This window comes from Falco rusticolus, chromosome 4 (assembly GCF_015220075.1).
Source record: "Falco rusticolus isolate bFalRus1 chromosome 4, bFalRus1.pri, whole genome shotgun sequence".
Lineage (NCBI taxonomy): Eukaryota > Metazoa > Chordata > Aves > Falconiformes > Falconidae > Falco > Falco rusticolus.
Genome location: NC_051190.1, coordinates 109,103,430 through 109,121,589, shown reverse-complemented (window position 1 = coordinate 109,121,589; position 18,160 = coordinate 109,103,430). Strand labels below are relative to the sequence as shown.

General features: G+C 39.2%; 1 protein-coding gene across 1 annotated transcript in view; it reads right to left on the bottom strand.

Moving 5' to 3' along the window:
• JAZF1 (JAZF zinc finger 1) overlaps positions 1-18,160 on the bottom strand; it is a 195,055-nt gene that overhangs the window by 103,135 nt on the left and 73,760 nt on the right. The window lies entirely within an intron of this gene.

The window sequence follows — 18,160 nt, the reverse complement described above, 5'->3', positions numbered from 1 at the left end:
GTATTTTTTCTCTCTTCTCGAGAAATAGCTTAAAAAGTTTAACAAAACTCTTTAAAACATTTCTATTGAACACTTATTTTAAAAGGTATGGCCTATTAAAAGGGTACTTTTTCAGAGGAAGAGCTTGTTTGTTTTGCTGTTTCTAAACAAACTACTGAAAGAATGCACCTGGCAACAAAATCGATCTCTGGGTTCAGACACCCGCATATCAGCATCAGGACAATATAACTGCATTCCTGCCAGGATTAGTTCCCAATATTTACCTAAAGTTGCTTTGAACTCTCTTTGTATTCAGTACTAACACGGAGCAAAAGTAAGCGTGGTGGTTAGATTATGCAAGAAATTAAGACCACCAGCAAGAATACTCCTCTCCCCCAAAGCATTTACCCCCTCCCTCTAACCCTTCCCTATTCCCTACTCCAGTTTCTAAATACGTCTGCTAAGGCCAAGTGAAATATCTCCCTCTACATTCAGCTCGCATTTTAGCAGCTTCTAATACTCATTCCTTAATGCAGTGTCAGTGTGCTCAACCCCTGCTCTACAGAGTGGTATTGATTTGCAGCGAGAAGCAGAGAAAAGCCTGGTAACAACCTCCATAATTTATTCTAGCTCTAAAGCTTTTCACTACAGTCAGTAGGCTACCTAATAGCCTAGTCAAAATGAAGACAAACATCTTCTATGACAGGAAACTGTGGGGAAGGTGGCATGAACTAAAGAGTATGGAAATAAACACCTTAAACAAACCACCTCAGTGGGAGACTGACATTGTCTGTCTGCCAATGAACTGCGCAGAAGATGGTTAGAAAAGTCCCATAACAAAGAAAAAGCTGCATATTGTTTGAGGGTTCCCATGTCAGCACCACCCCTGAAGCCAGAAACATTAGTAACTTTTCTTTTGCTTTTCTTCTTTCTGGGGAGGAGATGGGAGCTGGAATCAAAACAAACAAACAAAATTTATCTGAAGAAGATTGCTTTTACTGCCAGCTGGAATATACCCATGCCAAGTACTAACGTAAAATGATGGGGTTGAAGGTTTCTTGTTTCTGTTTTGAAAGGGGTAAGAGAGTGTCATACATTTTGGCTAAATCATAAAAAGTTTCAGACACTCCTTACCAGAGGAGTGGTCTGCACGCTCCACTGCATCACTTCCAAATCCAGGTTTGCCAGTTTAATGAGGTAATTAGCCTCGCTTACAACTTTTCCTAATTAGATCTACCTTTTTCTCCTTTACATACTTGAAAAATGCTTTTTTAAACTGAGTAACAATGAAAGGCACCAGACTGATGACTGTCAAGAAAACGCCCTCTTTAATATCCTGGTAAGCAGAATTTCAATGTGAGAAGTCAGATTGTAAGTATTTCTGTTGTTATATCACTGGGGTAAACACTTTGCAGCTTCCAAGTCAGAAGGAATGTACTGGTATATCATTCCAATAGAGGATGAGACCCAAGTACTCCAACAACCCACTGCAATCTGGCTTCAACAGAAAGAAATCTGGTGGAGTGGGCTGTGGAAGGAAGGCGCGCCATGCTCTAACATCCCTCAGGCTAAATCATCAGCGGGCTACGACAGAGGTGGATGACAGGAGGCAGACTGCACTACAGTCACGATGCAGCCTGAGGTGGTGTCTGCTGGCAAGACAATAGTCCATTCTCCATGTCCATGCAATAAATGGCTGCCTCTCTGCAGTGACCAGCTAAGATTATAAATCAGCATGTTTTGCAATACTAAAAGCCACTCCAGCTGCAAAGGACCCAAGATCGTAAATTCTTTTCAATGCATCTTCAAACAGCATCAGGCAGTAGCAAGGCTTTCCTGAGAACGTTAAGACAGCTGTAAAATAGCTGCGCCAAATTTAGTTTCTATTACAGCAGACTGAAAAGACCTGTATGAACTATTTAATTCACAGATCAAGCCAGTAGGACCCAAGAGGAAAAAATCCAGCTCTTAAAAAAAGGTTTTAACACCGTTTCTTAAAAAGATTACATTGTATATTCTGTGATGTTTTTAAATTTAATTAAGACAAAAACCGAGGTTGAAGAACATCTCCAGATCTCATCTCCTGGTTGCTATTAATGCATGTCAAGTTAATAGTGGGGATAGTTTGAGGTATTTGTCAGAAGGATCAGCATGGCAACCACAGGTCTGGGCAATCCATGCACTAGCTTTTCACACAGGCATGAAAAAGGTCATCGCTAATCAGTATCCTTTCTCATATGAAGTCAAAGGGCTCTTGATCTCCAGCTGATCACTTTACCAAAAAGAAAAGCAGACTACTTTTTCTACAACTTAGCAGCAGCTAAAGTTCCCATCATGTGTTACCTATGCAAATTACATCTCTGCCGTACACGAGACCTGTTTATTTAAGAGCAGGTTTGAAGTGAGAGGGGAAAGGAACGTCTCAAAACGTTCTGCCATGACCATTAAATGATCCTTGACTTCTCTGGCTAACAATGATCAATAGCTTCAATTACTGCTCAGTGCTTTCACTGAGACTTGGACCCTGAATGCGAGAATAGCAGCATGTTACAAAATCTGAATGGATGCCATCAGTAAAAGAACCAGTTACTCTTCAAAAGTCCAGTTATGCTCAACACGTACCAAGAAGGGAGCCCACTAGCTAACACGTTGTCTAGAAAAGTGTACGTGGAGACAGTACCAAGCTATGCCATGTATCTCTAAGATAGGACCCCTAAAAAGCGAAGCAGATGCAAGAGTTTCGTGGACTCTGTTAAACAGATCAGGAGATGACATAATCTTACATTCTTTTCTGCTTCTTACAGCAAGTCTGGACAACAGTCCTGGTCTCCAGCATAACCAAGACATTCTAGATCTTGATTTCTGTCCAGGTATAAAGATCTTCATATAACAAGGATCAGCTTCATCCCTCCAGGTTTAAAGCAAAGATGAAAAAGAATTGTCATGAGGCAACTGGAAAACCGGTGCACATAAAGTATTGATTTAGCCCACTATCACTAACTGTAAAGCTTATCTTAAGGAAAAGTATTAAGTACAAAAGTTAATTTTGGTCCAAATTTTAAATAAACAGAGTGAATATTCTGCACTGGCTAGGATCAAAAGCTGCAAATTCCATTTTCGGCTCAGCCACAGACTGTTTAACAGTCCTGACAAACTCATTTCTTTGCTCAGCTCACCTTTATTTGGGGTTTTTTATCCCTCAACCCTTCTTCTGTTTGCTGTGGATAAAATTAAGTGAGATTCCTTATGCTACATTATATTTGCTGACACAACTGAGTATCTACAGACAGTGAGATGTGAGCATAACTGTACTTAAAAATCTTGCCATAAACACACTTCTTTTCACAGATCCAACAAAAAATGCCATTTGTCCACATTATTACCAGTAGTATTGAAAGTTATAATTTATGGTGTACCACTGTAAATAAAGCCACAAAGAACTCAAGCCATAAGGTACAACACTGAGGAGAAAATGGAACAGATTCTATCCTGTCAACATATGTAACACTAGTCACTGTCTGCATCTAAACATTCAACGTTCTGCAAGGGCTTAGAGCCGCCAAAACAGAGCGATCAGGGTGGGGTGGGGAGGTGGGGTGGATGACACCCAGAACCACCACTACCACCCTGAAAATCAAAAAGCAGCACTCAGTTTGAGTTCACTGTCATGTTCCTGGCAAAATGTCTGCTGAAGCACTGCAGAGAATTTTATAGGCCTAGAGGAGACACTGAAGGAATACAAACAAATCAATGAATACCAGCAGTGAGAGATAAACAGTTTCAAATGCTTCATACAACTAGAATCACTTTGCAGCCAAATTCATTGCCAAGATGAAAACTTGGAAGGCTTCTGTCAGACTATTTCCAATTACAGTGCTTTATGAAAACACAGGGGATACAGTATGCCTTGATGAGAAAAAAACCCAGTGTATATATATGCTCATCATCCTCGAGCAGAAAGCAGAGGTAAGTACTAGTTGTTATGGATACGTCTGCATAAGTAATAGGTGTTACTGCATGTAACCTTCAGTTTTCATTTATTTTGTATTGGAGGATGTGGGTTGTGCATAGAGATTTATGTTTTATGTTATAAACTTTCATCTGCCACAAAATCCTGAGTTGTTCTTACATTGTGTGATGGAAAAAAACCCCTTCAAGTTTAATGTAAACCCAGAGGAATCAAATATGACGATAATACAAAGACTTTACAAGACTTTGAAAAATGTACTGCTGAATGTTCTTTTAGTAAGTTTGTGTATTGTTCAGAATTTTAAGAACTAATTGTTGATAAGCAATGAATATAAGCTGTTTCTCACTGAGTACACACAATTAAATGCAAGTAGTTTTCATGACAGAGCAGATATACAACTTATTTGTGTGTTCCTTGTGTCAACTGACTTCTTATTGTAAGAGCTGTTTTTCCGGTGACTGATGCTGTAGTGGATGGAAAAAAAAATCCCACAAAACCAACCATCATCGATGACCTCACAGTTACTACATGAGGCACACACAACCTAGAAAGACCATCATATTCTACTTGTTTCCCTTTGTATGCATAAAAAAATAGGAGGAAAGATTCTAAGGACCAGAAGAATCAACTGTCAGACAAAACTAAAACAGTTTTGGTAATATAATATACACATCTGAAACCAGGTGTGGTTTTGTTGGGTGTTTGGCTTTTTTTTTTTTCTTGAGTTGGGCTTTTTAAAAGTAAATTTTAATTTCTGTAAGAAAACTCAGTTACTAATAAGAGATAGTCTGTATTCTAAGCCTTTCTGTTAGACAGGTAAACCTGACAGCTCCAGAAAAAAAGTTGGTTTATATGTTTTGTATTTTTAAATGAAAAAACCACAACTTTCTTTATCCTATTTAGGTAATAATTAAAAAAAAATATTTATATATATATACACACACACATACATACACACACAACCTCGATTTCCCAGACCTGGAAATCAGTCAAGAGAAAAAAACCAGATTAGTAGATTCTTATCCCAGTGAAGCCAACTTCACTAGTTTGACCTATCAAGACTGTGTATAGAATTTAGAAGCTCAAACATCATGACTTGAAGAGCACTATATTAAATTAAAACTTGACTTGTTTCCTTTATCTTCCATTCTCCTTTAAACCCAAGCTTGAAAAACTTTTCTTCCTCTCCTTATCTCCTCACCTGTCAGCAGTCCATAAAGGTAGTTTGTGCTTAGATGCATGTTTTGGTCAGACAAAAATCTAAACAAGAGAGAAAGCCTTTAGTTCTTTCTTCTAATACTTTGGAGTCCAAGAGACTCAAGCAGCCTACAAGAAGAGTTGCAAGGAAGTAATCTTTCAACCTCTTCAACAAATAGCTTTTGACAAACCCAAAGAATTTGTAGAAATTTTTGCTTCTTTACAATCTCTTAACAAACATTACTAGGCTAAAACGATGAACAATCTTCAGAGACCTGTAACTTGGCCAAATTTGAACAGTTTTTATTAAAAAAAAGTCCTCTGCCCTCTGTTGAATTCTAAAACTTGCTCCAAGACAGAGGTACAGATCATCTTCATGATGAAATGGGTACCCCTTTCTTTAACATTAGGAAACCCCATTTTTTCCTAATTTTCTTTAAAAAAACACATGGGATATTTATTAAAAATTATAAACAAAGAACATGTCCAAAAGCAGACATAGAACACAGAAACGCCAGTCCAAATGGTTCAGATGTGGAAAAGAGAGAATTAAAACCATTTTTTAAATAGAAAATAGAAGTTCATTGAGAGGTCTTACCACAATTCCTTTACAGATCTCAGGCGGCTCAGTATTTTACAAATTTTCTGCTCAACAGGTATAGAAGGAACTACCATAAACAAAATAGCCTTACTGACAAAACAAGAGCATCCTGACAACATGAACACAGAAGGAGATACTATCTATTAGAATCTTTTTTCTTCTGCTCTTCTCAGTGTATCTTTAACCCCTTGTCTTTACTTTGAAACAAGGATGGAGAAAATAACCTGCCAGGTAACTTGGCACCTTATCTATTTAATAGAAGCCAATCTCTGAAAGGGAAAACTAAACCCTTCCCAGCCCAGAATTTCCCAATTTAGTTTGTGCCAGCCTCTGGCACCGTCAGCATTTATTTCTTGTTCTATTTTATCAAATTGCCTTTAACTTTTTGACTGCTCCCTGAGTTTGTTTTTTGCAAGACCTGAAATTTCAGCAAGCTCCACACACACCATCTGAAACATCCTTTGAAGTACAGAGTTGACAAAGGGAATCAGTTCAGACCAAAAAGACAGCAAGTTCTTAGAAGTACATATTTTCTGATCTCATCTAATGTTTATTTTGTCATCACAATCAGCTGCACTACTGCTTCTACAGTATCAGGATCAACTGAAATCCTTTTAATACAAGTCCTGCTTTTTTAAGGTTTTAATGAGGTTCCCAAATAATTTGCCACAGAACAGGATTTACCATCATCCTGCTATATAGGGGAGGATGATTGAAATGAGAGCAATGAATGAAAACGTGTGGGGAAAAAAAATAAAAATCAGACTATTGTGAAAGTAGTATTCTGAATAAGATTTTTGGCTGCATTAAGAGATTTAGTTAGGGACTATATTGTATCTACAATGCCAAAATTATGGCACATTCTTCAGAAAAGTACTCTACTTCAATACACCACTTAAGTCAGTCAGAAATCAGTAGCAAAGAAATATTTGTTTTCGCAAAAATCATTGCTTCAGTTTAAAAAAGTAAAGTTTTTAACAGTTAGTTTAGTTGTATATTTTACCCATTTATTTGTGTATTTTGACCACACACCCCCCAAAAAATCCTAAAAATCCATATGCTCCGAAGACTAGCTCAAGAGCATCAAGAAATTTTAAGCTAGGAATTTTAAGCCTACTGAAACAAAGAGAACTCCTGAAAACACCAGTCCCAAAAGACTGTTGCGTCTTCCAGGTGGCAGTACATTCTTTGACTCTCATCCTGATGAATAACATGGAGGTTCTCCCATGTCCTTTGCAATATCAGGCCATAAGGAACCTTTCACTTTGTTGGATAAGGAGCAGCATTTCGTCTTGCAACAGCCCAGCTACATCTCACAGCGGTTTCTGGGAGAACTCCCAGTTTCAGGAATTGGTACATTCAGCATGATTGCTGCAGTCTTGCTGTGCCTGGAACTTCGTGGACCAGACAATACTGGCATTTGGCTCCAAGCTCAACCAGGAAACACTGCTGTATGTGAGGACTGCTGTAACTCCTGTTTGTTTTACCCATTCTAACACGTTCTCTCTCTTGTCTCTCTTTCCCCCTTACAGCAGGTACGCATCAATTTTTTAACTTCAGAGGAAATCTGAAGATTAACAAAAAATGATCTCCAATAACAAAATTCAAGTCTGTATTTGACTTCCCAGATGAACAGATACTTTCACCAAAAGACAAGCCAGACATTTGAACTCTTAAATACTGCCAGGACAGATAGCTTGCCTGTCCAGATGAGCAACCAGCCTTTTGAGACTTCAGAGATAAACCAGACAAAATGCTAGACAGGAACAAAAGGTACAGTAACAGTGTGCAAGAGCTGGAGCCTAGGATAAGACCGCAAACAAGGGGATAAAAAGGCTTTCTGAATTTAATAATTTTGTAAAGCTAAATTTAACTTGTAAAAGTCGTCTGAAGCTGAGCATAACATTTTATCCTTCATCTGGAAATCACAGAGTACATCATACCAACTCAAACCTGCTGAACAAACTATGGAAAAACTTCATACTTTTGATACTTTCCCCTTCACAAGTTTGGAAAGAGTGTAACCATGCAAAATCAATTTACAACTTGTTATATAGATAGGGATAAATTTCTGCGTGTCAGATAGAAAACTGTCTCCTTTGTTGCTGTTTCCTGCCTAGGATGTGAGAGAGTAATACTATTCAAAACCAAAATGAACTCAGAAAATAAGAGAGATAAGAAAGGAACAGGCATTTACAAAACAAATTTCCAGGTATTTTAGACAGTTATTAAGATTGATTCGTTTTATATGCTACTGCCTCTGGCATAAGCTTAGAAAAAAATGGCATGATCCTACAACCCTTCTTCACACAGCTTAATCTTACTGCCTTTGAGTAACACACATAGTAAGAGGGTAAACAATGGAGGCCCTGAGATCAAATAATTCAGATAGACAGATATCAAAGTACTAGAAGAACTGAGTCTAACTGGTTAAGAACTAGGTGCAAGTAGGACTGAGGGCATTTGTTTTTAGAATTCTTGTGATGCATTACATTCATCGTTCGGGCTGTCAGGCCATGATGACAGCATTGGCAGCAGAACACAGAAGATGAAGTTTGAGAACGCTCTTATCAGATGCTCCCACTCTCTGAAATAATCACGGCGGTAGTAGCAGAGAGACCTAGGCTGCCCTGTGAAATCAGGCACTGCCTTCCATAAACTGCAAGCCAGGCAGCACTGTAGCATATTAGTAAGAGCGTAGTAAAAGTTCAACTTTTGAAATAGCTGCCATAGTGGAAAATAGGTAGGCTGCACTGGGCCACAGCTACAGAAAGAGAACAGAGATTTTCCTTTTCAAAATACTACTGCTGTCACGCAAAAGGACTCTGGGGTCAAACCTCTCCAGTGAAGCAGTCAAAAATGGAAGCAATTAATTTGTCATTACCGAGTTTATCAGCTAGGATAAAATGAAGTGTGCAGGAACTGTACCTTATGAAGCTTCAGATAAATGGTAATTTGCTCTGTGAAAAGTTCATGAGGCAAAACCAAGACCTCTGATACGTAATACGTCGTGGATAAGAGAGGACAAGGGCGGCAGTGCCTCTGAGAACAAGCTTCCTTCAGAGTCAGAATTCACTCAAAAGTTGCAACAAAGATTACAGTTAAAATTCTTACGCCTGCTTACATTTGTGCTAAGTGATTGCACAGTGAAAGGTGATGCACATGAGAACTTGAAAGAAAACGAGAACACGTCGTTATTAAGGAACAGGAAACCAGCAGCGTCAAGGAAGTGACCAGCAGGGACAACGCCGAGCTAACACAAGCACTGATATATAAGAGTATGCCCATAAATCTTGTGAGCTCACCTGCTATCACAATCTTGATTTTTGCACAGTGTTAAGTTCTGTCCCACTTTCATACTTTCCACTAATTTTCTACTTCCTACGTATTCAATAGAACCACTTCTGTGGAAGTGAGAAAGGCCATATATTCACCCCCTCCACGTGGTTCACGATAGCATGCCACAGCTGCCGCAACTCCTGCCACGGCCTTACACCTTTCAGTACAGGATTATGACATCTTTCAGCAAAGCATTTTTGAGTTTCAATGGTTTGTCTTAAGGCTCTCAGTTGAGTAGAGGCAGGGTTTCATGAATCATTGCAGAGATGGAAATACCTGCTGTCAACAAACAATCAGATCACAACTGTTTCACATAAAACCAGAGGACAGATGTATCCGGAGTGGTCCCACTTTGCATTGCTTTACCAGTGGCTCAGAATACAAGCAGCTGTGGTAGTCACAAGACCACACACCCTAGACAAATAAAGTGTTTGCACTGCGATTGCTTATGTTCTTTTCAGGAAGGTTCATTACTGGAACTTTCACTATTATGGGCATGGATTTGATTTCCATTAGACAACTTGCTATGTATGTTCCACTGCGCACCCACATGATGCAGGCCTGACTACCACCACAGGCAACAAATGCCATATAAACAATACATCATCTCACCTTGCTTCTCTTCTTCGCGAACATACTGCAAATGGGTAAGTTCCAGCAATCTCTATTTGTACTGGACATCGTTTGGGAGAATGGAGAGCACTGAAGCAGTGGCATTCCTTGGACAACACTAGCAAGCATATCTTCATGGTAACAGCATGTTTTAGAGGTGTTAAACATGATGACTGCATGGTATTTTATAAAAAGGATGAAGATAAATACATCGTCAAGATAGGGAGACAGCAATGAGGTATTTCAATGATTTTTATTACTTTTAAAAATACATACTAAGTTGACAGTGCTACAAATCGATACAAACCCAACTGATATAAAGTCTCTTCAAATACAGAAGCAGCTGGGGAGCACCAGAAAAAATACACTTCCAGTTTTTCATGGGATTAGTAATGGAATCTGATTATAAAGTTTTGACAACATAAGCACTTAGGTGCTTTGATAATCAGCTTTCGAAACATGGAGTTTAACACTTTGGAGCAAAAAATTGTTTTAATGTACACAGCAAAATGACATGAAGATTGTTCAAGTGATTTGCTGTTTTCTCTCGTACAGTTCAAAAGGCAGATCTGTGTTACAGACCTAGAGAAGTCTGAGTATGTCCCAAAGGTAACTTCTTTAGGAAAACATAATGTTTCAGGGAAAAAATGACAACATTCTGAGTTAACTGAAAATGTCAGAAACTACTCTATGCAGCTGGTAATTTTTTCCTGGATTTTATTTTCACACTCTTTCCCCTCCTTTGCCCACATATATTTCTAGCATCTAATTTCTTTTACAGTTTGCATGCTAAGCCCCTACAGAAGTCTCAAAATTATAGTCTACACCCTGAATTCCAGTGTAACTATTGAGGAAAAATAAGTTTATCTGTAGTTCTTCACAACTTGTGATTTTTTATATATGTATTATGTTCTACATATGAAAGAACTTCATTGAGCCTTCTCCAAAGTCATCTAGAGGCAATACCACATGAAATGGTTTTTCTCTTTTATATAGGGTTTCTTTTAAGATTAATACCTCAAATACCTGATTTGAAGAATTTAACAATGAGATAACCAACACAACCAGTTCTACAAACACCATCCACTCTCCTTGGGAACGAGAAAACCTTTTAGGATGCTCAACAGACTTAATTTTTAAGAATCATGATGTAGAGATAATTTACCATCTGTACAAGATACTCTTAGGGCAAGCCAAATAATCTGTTCTACACAGATTACAGAGAAATGCACATTATAAGCCACATCGTTGTGATTTAATGGAGCTAGAAGCCACATCACAGACACAACATGATGCTTCTCTGTATGCATATAAAGGAACTATGGTTTCATCTCCAAGAAAAGAATATAGTTACACATAAATACATTATATGGTGCCCAAGGTTAAAATTATCTCAGTTTCCAAAGTAGTCACATTCTCAGACAGAGTTATAACTTTCTTGCCAGCATTTCTTTCAAAAACAGTGCTCTACATCAGAGCTATAGACTCAAAATTGAATCAGGGCAGACAATTATTAAAAGGACACAAGGTAAACCAAAGGAGAAATCAAATCAGGCATCTGCTGTACAAGCCACAGGAGGAGACAACAACAACAAATTCTTTCATTCCCTTTTCTTTGTCCACTACCATTACAACACTTCACGTTTTCAGCTTGAGTTGTAACAGACTCAAGACAACATTATACTACTAAAGCAAACGTTTATCTTTTATTCCGATGTATTACCTGAACAGGATAGAATAATACAAACATTTACTTCCCAGAGAAGATGTTACACAAGTAAAGTTATGATAGCAGATTAGTAAGGTCTCTGTTTCCAGTCTAAGTAATCTCATACTGGTTACCATAACACACGCAAAAATACTATAGCAAAGCTATCAGCTGCTCTCCCCCACAGCATTCTGGTTTGAAACTCAGAAGTCAGCAAGTGCTTTTTATCATCAGCCTGGGATCATGCCTCAGGAGACTTACATAGTTATTAAGTCTCTCTTCAGGTGCCCAAGGAAGTTAGAAATTCAAATGGAGTTTCAAGAAGAACAAACACATACTCCAAACCTATTAAAACAATTTAGGGAGCACTAAATACAGTAATTCCCTGTTGCAATTATATTAATAATGGTGCAAGGGAACTTCACATCAAGAAGCCTCAGAAAAGTCTAATAGTAGTTAAATACACTGGAAGGCTATTAAAGGAAATCTGCATTTATTTTATTTAAACCAGCTGCATAAAAGTTCTGAAGGAATAAGATACAGTTCTTACCATAAGCAAAGCTAAAAGTTGCTCAGATTAAATTTGTAGCCATTTTAAACTGAAATACACGCACTCAAGAGCCAAATAGAATATGTAATTTTCACAGCTCAGTTTTATTTCTTTATATAAAAGTAATCCAACATTCCTCTAAAAGTTAACATTTTTAAAGGGAATACTTTCAAGTAAAACATTAATGTATTTTCCCCCAAGAGTAAAACAATTAGCAACAGCAGGTTTTAATCAAGTGGTTTGCATTCCCCTACCCTAAACTCTCCAACTACAAGCGTCACAAATAGTATCTCTTTCCAGGTATCAACAGGCTAAGAAATGCCAGTTGTAGTTACAAACTTTATGAAGTTGACAAACACATTCATAATAGCAATTGCTCCTCAGCCCCAAGAACTCTCACAAACCTGGGCTGAACCTAATGGATTTAGCTCTTCTGTAACCCTACTCCAGCAGCTCTCAAGAGCCTGTTTTGCAATTCTTTTACACAAAACTAATTAAACAGCATCAGTCTAGCAAGTTACTTGTAATCTAGAGATTCTACAAGAATCTGAACCAGAGAACTGTAAATCAAAAAGCAGTAACTCAATTATTGATTTAAGAAAGACTGTAACCAGTAATCTCACTTTGCAGACCTCCAGCAATTAGGGGAAGAGCACCATAATTTGTTTCCAAGTACTGTGTCAAATCTAAGCAGCACAGTTGTATCCCTCAAATAGCACAATTTTGTAGCACTTTAAATTCACAAATTAGCCCTTACTTCTTGCTTCAGAGACCAAATTATGAATTCATTCATCATTACCCCTCAAAAGCACCTCCACAGCTACTTCTAGAGTGGTCTTTCTAAAACAGAACTTCTCTGACTTGAACCCACGTGACTTCATCCCAAAACTCAGCTCAGAAGATCGTCTGTTTTATGAACATGAGAGAAAGCCAAACCAGTTTCCACTGGATTTGTTGCATGTCACTTGTACCTTCTGTTTCCACTTCAGTGGCCACCCTGCTTTCTACAGTACTACCTCTACTGTCCTCCGACACTTCCCTGCCAGTGCCAGTGCGTGCACTCTAAATCCCACGTATGCTATCTTCAGCTTCCATACGTATCCCCAGGACATCCCACAGCTTGAAATATGCAACCCTATGCTTGTAACGGGCCAGGGAGAAACAGCCCCGCTTGAGCTCCATGCACATCAACTGACTGCCAAATAAAGGGAAACTTGACAGTTCTCCTCGTCACTTACTCTGCAGAGGCAATAATCTCCCCATCCCCCAAAGTCTGTACAAAGTTTCTGGAAATTTATTATCATTGAGATTTTAATCCCACAGCTGAATTGTAGCGTACACCTGCCAACAGATTCAAAAGCTATTAGAAGTAGATCGAGTGGCCTTTAAATTTTGTGTCTAGTGAGCCTTAAAAAGAAACCAATTGCTGTTATCTTCCAGGAAGGGCTGGGTAAGATTTACTGTAATTAAATGTGTGCACACGTTTTATTTAAAAAAAACCAAACCATCAACAACAAAACGAAACAACCGCCCCCCCCCAAAAACACCACCAAAACACCACCAAACAAAAACCAACCCCCCCCCTCCAAACCCCAACCAAACAAAAAGGAAAACCATCGCCTCTGCTGCACCCCCACTCCCCCAGTTGTTTAGCATGTTACCATCTCCATGGTTTACTAATTCCTCTAGCCATAAGCTTTGTGGAGAACGTAGAAGCAATAGTGACTTGACCCTGATGTGGCCTCCCCCTCTTCTACTCCCCCATGACCTACTGAAGCGTAACTATAAAGCCAAAAGGAGAAACATTCAAAATCTTAAAACCGGCAGTAGCCTGCTCTGACGGCCTCTTCCTTCCTAAGCATCTTTGCCGCGGCATGACTGCCATCCTGGGGGTGCTCTTCCGCGTGCTGGCTGGGCTGTGGAAGCCTCCACCGCCAGCAGCACACACACAGTAGCTTTTCATTCCCCAGCATGGTGCAAATGCAAGATGACCGCTCCTCCCGTTTTTAAATGCAAACAGAACAGAATGCTCAGCCACGCTGAAACTGGGAAGTTGTTCCAGCTATTATCTGCTTTCAGTTGCTTTCTCTTGCTGTCTTCATAGACCCAATCCTCTTCCTGTAATTACAGAACATCTTATGACAAAAATGCTACTTGTTGCAAATCAGTTGTAATACTTCAGCCTTTTGGTGCTGGAACATGAAACTGCTGAGGGTGGACAAACACTCATGACACACATCCTAAGGTTATGAAGCTGCATATGATTCCTAATATCCCTGGCACATTTCCAGCCATGTCAGGTTACAGAGTGGCATGGAAAGCCACCAGATTGTTACTGAGACACCAAACACAGAACAATTTCAAAACAGACTTGGGGAAAGGGGGGAAGCTGAACACCTAAACTGTGTGAAAGGTTATAGGGTATTTATGCTACAAGCCACAGCAGGTTTTTTCCATCTCACTTCTCTTGCTTAACACTTCCGTTTTAGGAGCAATACACTAGGGGAAAAAATACCAATCTCTTTCTCATACCCTTAAAGAAACGATAAAAGCTGTGGGAGAAGAGGGATCATGATGCAAATTTTAAAATGCAGGTCTTGTCTACTCTAGCAGACCACTGTGACAAAGAACTAGTGAAACAATGAACTTGCAATATGAAGAAGCAGCAGAGTGAATTGCAATTAAGCTCTGTTTCGCTGCTTTCTTCTTTCCAAATCTAATGCCTAATCAACATTTTGGGAATGCAACCTGTGTTAACGGTTCAACGATTCAGACCCTGAGGTTAAGTACAAGACCTCACAGTCAAAATGTGAGTCCCATAAAAGGCTTTCCATTAGGACTCTAACCTAGTATCATACCACCAGCACCATACGAGGCAGCAAAATCAATTAAATTTAAAATAAAATTACCTGGAAGACTAATTATTTCACCTAACTCTTAAGGCAAAGCCCTTTATGTTCTGAATTAAGAACCCAAGGCAGAAAACAATTAAAACTACATTCAAGTGCTTCTTTAACACGCAATACCTCAAGATCTACCGTGTGTGCTACAGTTAGTGATTTTTAAATGAACTATGCAGAACAGATCAGAGTTTCTCGCATCTTACGTTGTTTTGCTATATACTGATTTCTGCAATGTTGTTCAATAGCAAAGTGCTCATAAGACGACCGTTGCAGAGAACCATTCTAATGTGCAATACACGTCAATGAACCCTCTGTGGTTTTCATTAGAAATCCGATTAAAACATTTAATTTTGATGACTTACTACATTCCTCCACAGGACTGTTCCAGTCAGAACTACTGATGAGTAGTTGTCCGCCAAGCACTGAAGCTTTAAGTCAGTTCGTCAGAGTCACTTCAGCTTCTTCTAGAAATTGCACTCCCATAGCATAAACCTTTACGGTTTTGGCTACTGTCAAACAAAATCCAGCCTTGCGGTCTAGGTAAGTCTGTTTAGGACAAAGGCTAATGGCTCCTTTCATGTCTGGTCAATTAAGTCATTCTCCTGAGTCTGGAAACAACAATACATAGACAGTAAAGTCTCTTAGCTGGGGTGGAATGACCTTTTATAAATCATCTGATGCAATCCTCATCATTACCTTCTCTCAGCAGAATGCAAAATAAAGATGTCAACGTGAAAATGTACAACAGTATAAGGAAGGCAAGAAAAAGACCATCCAGTGAGACAGGACTAGGGTGGAAAGTTGAAGACCATGGTTCAACCCTAATCTGCCCATGCCAAACAATTATGAAAAACTTCTTGTATTTGTCTAACACAGTCATAAATGATAGCTGTCCCATTCTAAATGATCTTAATTTATGAGTGGATGGGGTGAGACCATATTAAAGAAGAAAATGCTATTATGAGCCAAATATGTTAGTTCAGCTTTGCTGAACTGCTGGCAGTACTAGCTGTATCCTCAAAGCATAGTATTTTCACGTATAACATGCTCACATTTTCCCTCAGAGAAAGGGAGAACATGACACAGTGGAGCTACTGAATAGAGAGAATGGGGGGAGCAAAAAGATCAAATGGATTTTCTTCATACTGCCCTCTAACCTGCTCCATGACAGACCAGCAGGCTCGCTTTCTTCCTTTTACACACAGATAAACCTGGAGATTATTCAACAGGAAATGCAATACCAGTCTAAGCATCCGCAGCACCCAAATCTTTAATTTCCCCTTTAGCCCTAAAGGATATCTCCTATGAAGTTTAGAAGCAGCACCAACAGCCATAAGAAACAAAGCTCTGTTTATTAATGCAATAAAAATAGACTCATTCTGCATGTCATGCTGCACTAATGGGCACTCAAATAGCACTTCGGTACCTAAAAAAAGCGCGCTCTCTCAGCACAACTGACAGCATCCATACCCAACAGAAAACACCGCAGCCTCTTCATCACTTAGCTGACATACCACCGCCAAAGAACACATCTCTATCACTTTGGATACATTCCTTCAAATAACTGTCAGAAGTTACTCTGTGTAACACATGAAAAGGCAGCCGTCCCTTTAAGCAGTGAGACAGAAACACTGATTTGTAATGTGCAGCCTAAATAGTCCATTTCTGCTTTTCTGTACTGGACTTCTGCTACCAATGATACTTTCACTCAAAACCCAGCATAAAACGCATAACCTTTACAATCTGATTTATTCTCGGGTAGTACACAGAAATTCCTCAAAGAGAAACCGGTGAGGATTTTATTTAGACATTTATTTAGACGCTAAAGACATTGCTCACAGTACAGCTCTAACAGCAGCCATGAGGAAAAAACAAATGCAAAGCTGAAGGTCTTTTGTCAACACTAGAGTAAAAGAATATTCACTTCCCTTGTACCACAGGGGCTTTTGTGCCCCTGGACTCTGGTACACAGCCAGGCTTCTGCCACTATCTTTTCCTTTCTTCTACAGTCTCTTCCTCCAGAAAAACAGCATCTCTCCCCCTTTACACCCACCCACTTTTTTTTTAATTATTATTTAAATTTTAAAATGCAACTTAGAAATATCTCTTATGTTTCTGCTCTTGATTCAGGGTTGGTTGAAACCAGCCAATGTATTTAAAAGTCGAAAGTGGAAGGAGAAAAAGAACTGAGTGATAGAAGCGTGTGATTTGCCTTGCTTCCTAAAAAATAGAAAACAAACAAAAATAAGAGAACACAGTCAGCTAATGTCGTTCTGGCCAAAACAAGGGGGGAAAAAAAGGTTGGAACAGGCTTCTCAAAAAGTACAGCATGCAAGAACTAAGATGAGAAAGTTCTGTTCTTGTACAGCCATAAATTAGCTAAAACCAAACTAGTCAGTGTTTTTTTAACTTTGAACTGCACCTTTCCAAGAGGGGAAGAGGGTCACCTTGTTCCTGGAGATGAGCTGCTGATGTTATCAACCTTCAGGCAAGGAGCACAAATTTGCACTAGTTACAACATCCCAGTCCAAGTGCTAAAGCTTTCACATGATCCGCCCTATACGCCAGAAAGTCTGTGATTCAAAAATTGCATGGAATGGATGGGGCCAGAAAAAATGAAGGAGTGTCACGCTTAACTATTCCGTATCATTTTGAAAAAGGCAGATCAAGTTTGACTAAGGCAAATAAGCAAGAACACACAAAAGGGGTCTTTTTGCCCACTGCTACTGAAAATAATCAGATCAAACCATCAGTTTTGGTCTTCCATGTCTAATTTAATCTCAGAGCCAATGTGAAGATGGTTGTGACTACCTTGGAGGTTAAATCTAATTTACTCTGCTTTGTTCTACATTTCTGCAGCCTGTGCCCAGCCACATGCAGACATGGGCGGACTGCTGTTCTTACACTTGAGCTGAGCATACCTAAAGCTACCTTAACTTTATTACGCAGTGCTATCGCTGCACTGTAGGAAACTCCGTTACCCTTTCTCCAACACCTCTTCACACTATTGCCACCCTGTTAGTTCAGCAACAGCTTCATGGCAGAGACAGGATATCTTGGGTGAAATTCATTTATCTTCACAGGGTGAGCAATAAATCCTCTAACAGGGTACATAGGGTTTCTCCGCACGTCAGTTTGTTCAGGGTGCAACTCCTCTCACCGAGCACAGATGTAGAGAAGATACAATGGGTAGAAGTACTGCAACTGAGATAGTGTGAGAGAGAGTGCGAAGTGTTAGTCTAAGGGCAAAATCCACAGCTGGTTGCTTTTGTCCAGGAAAACCCCTGCAATTTCATTCACT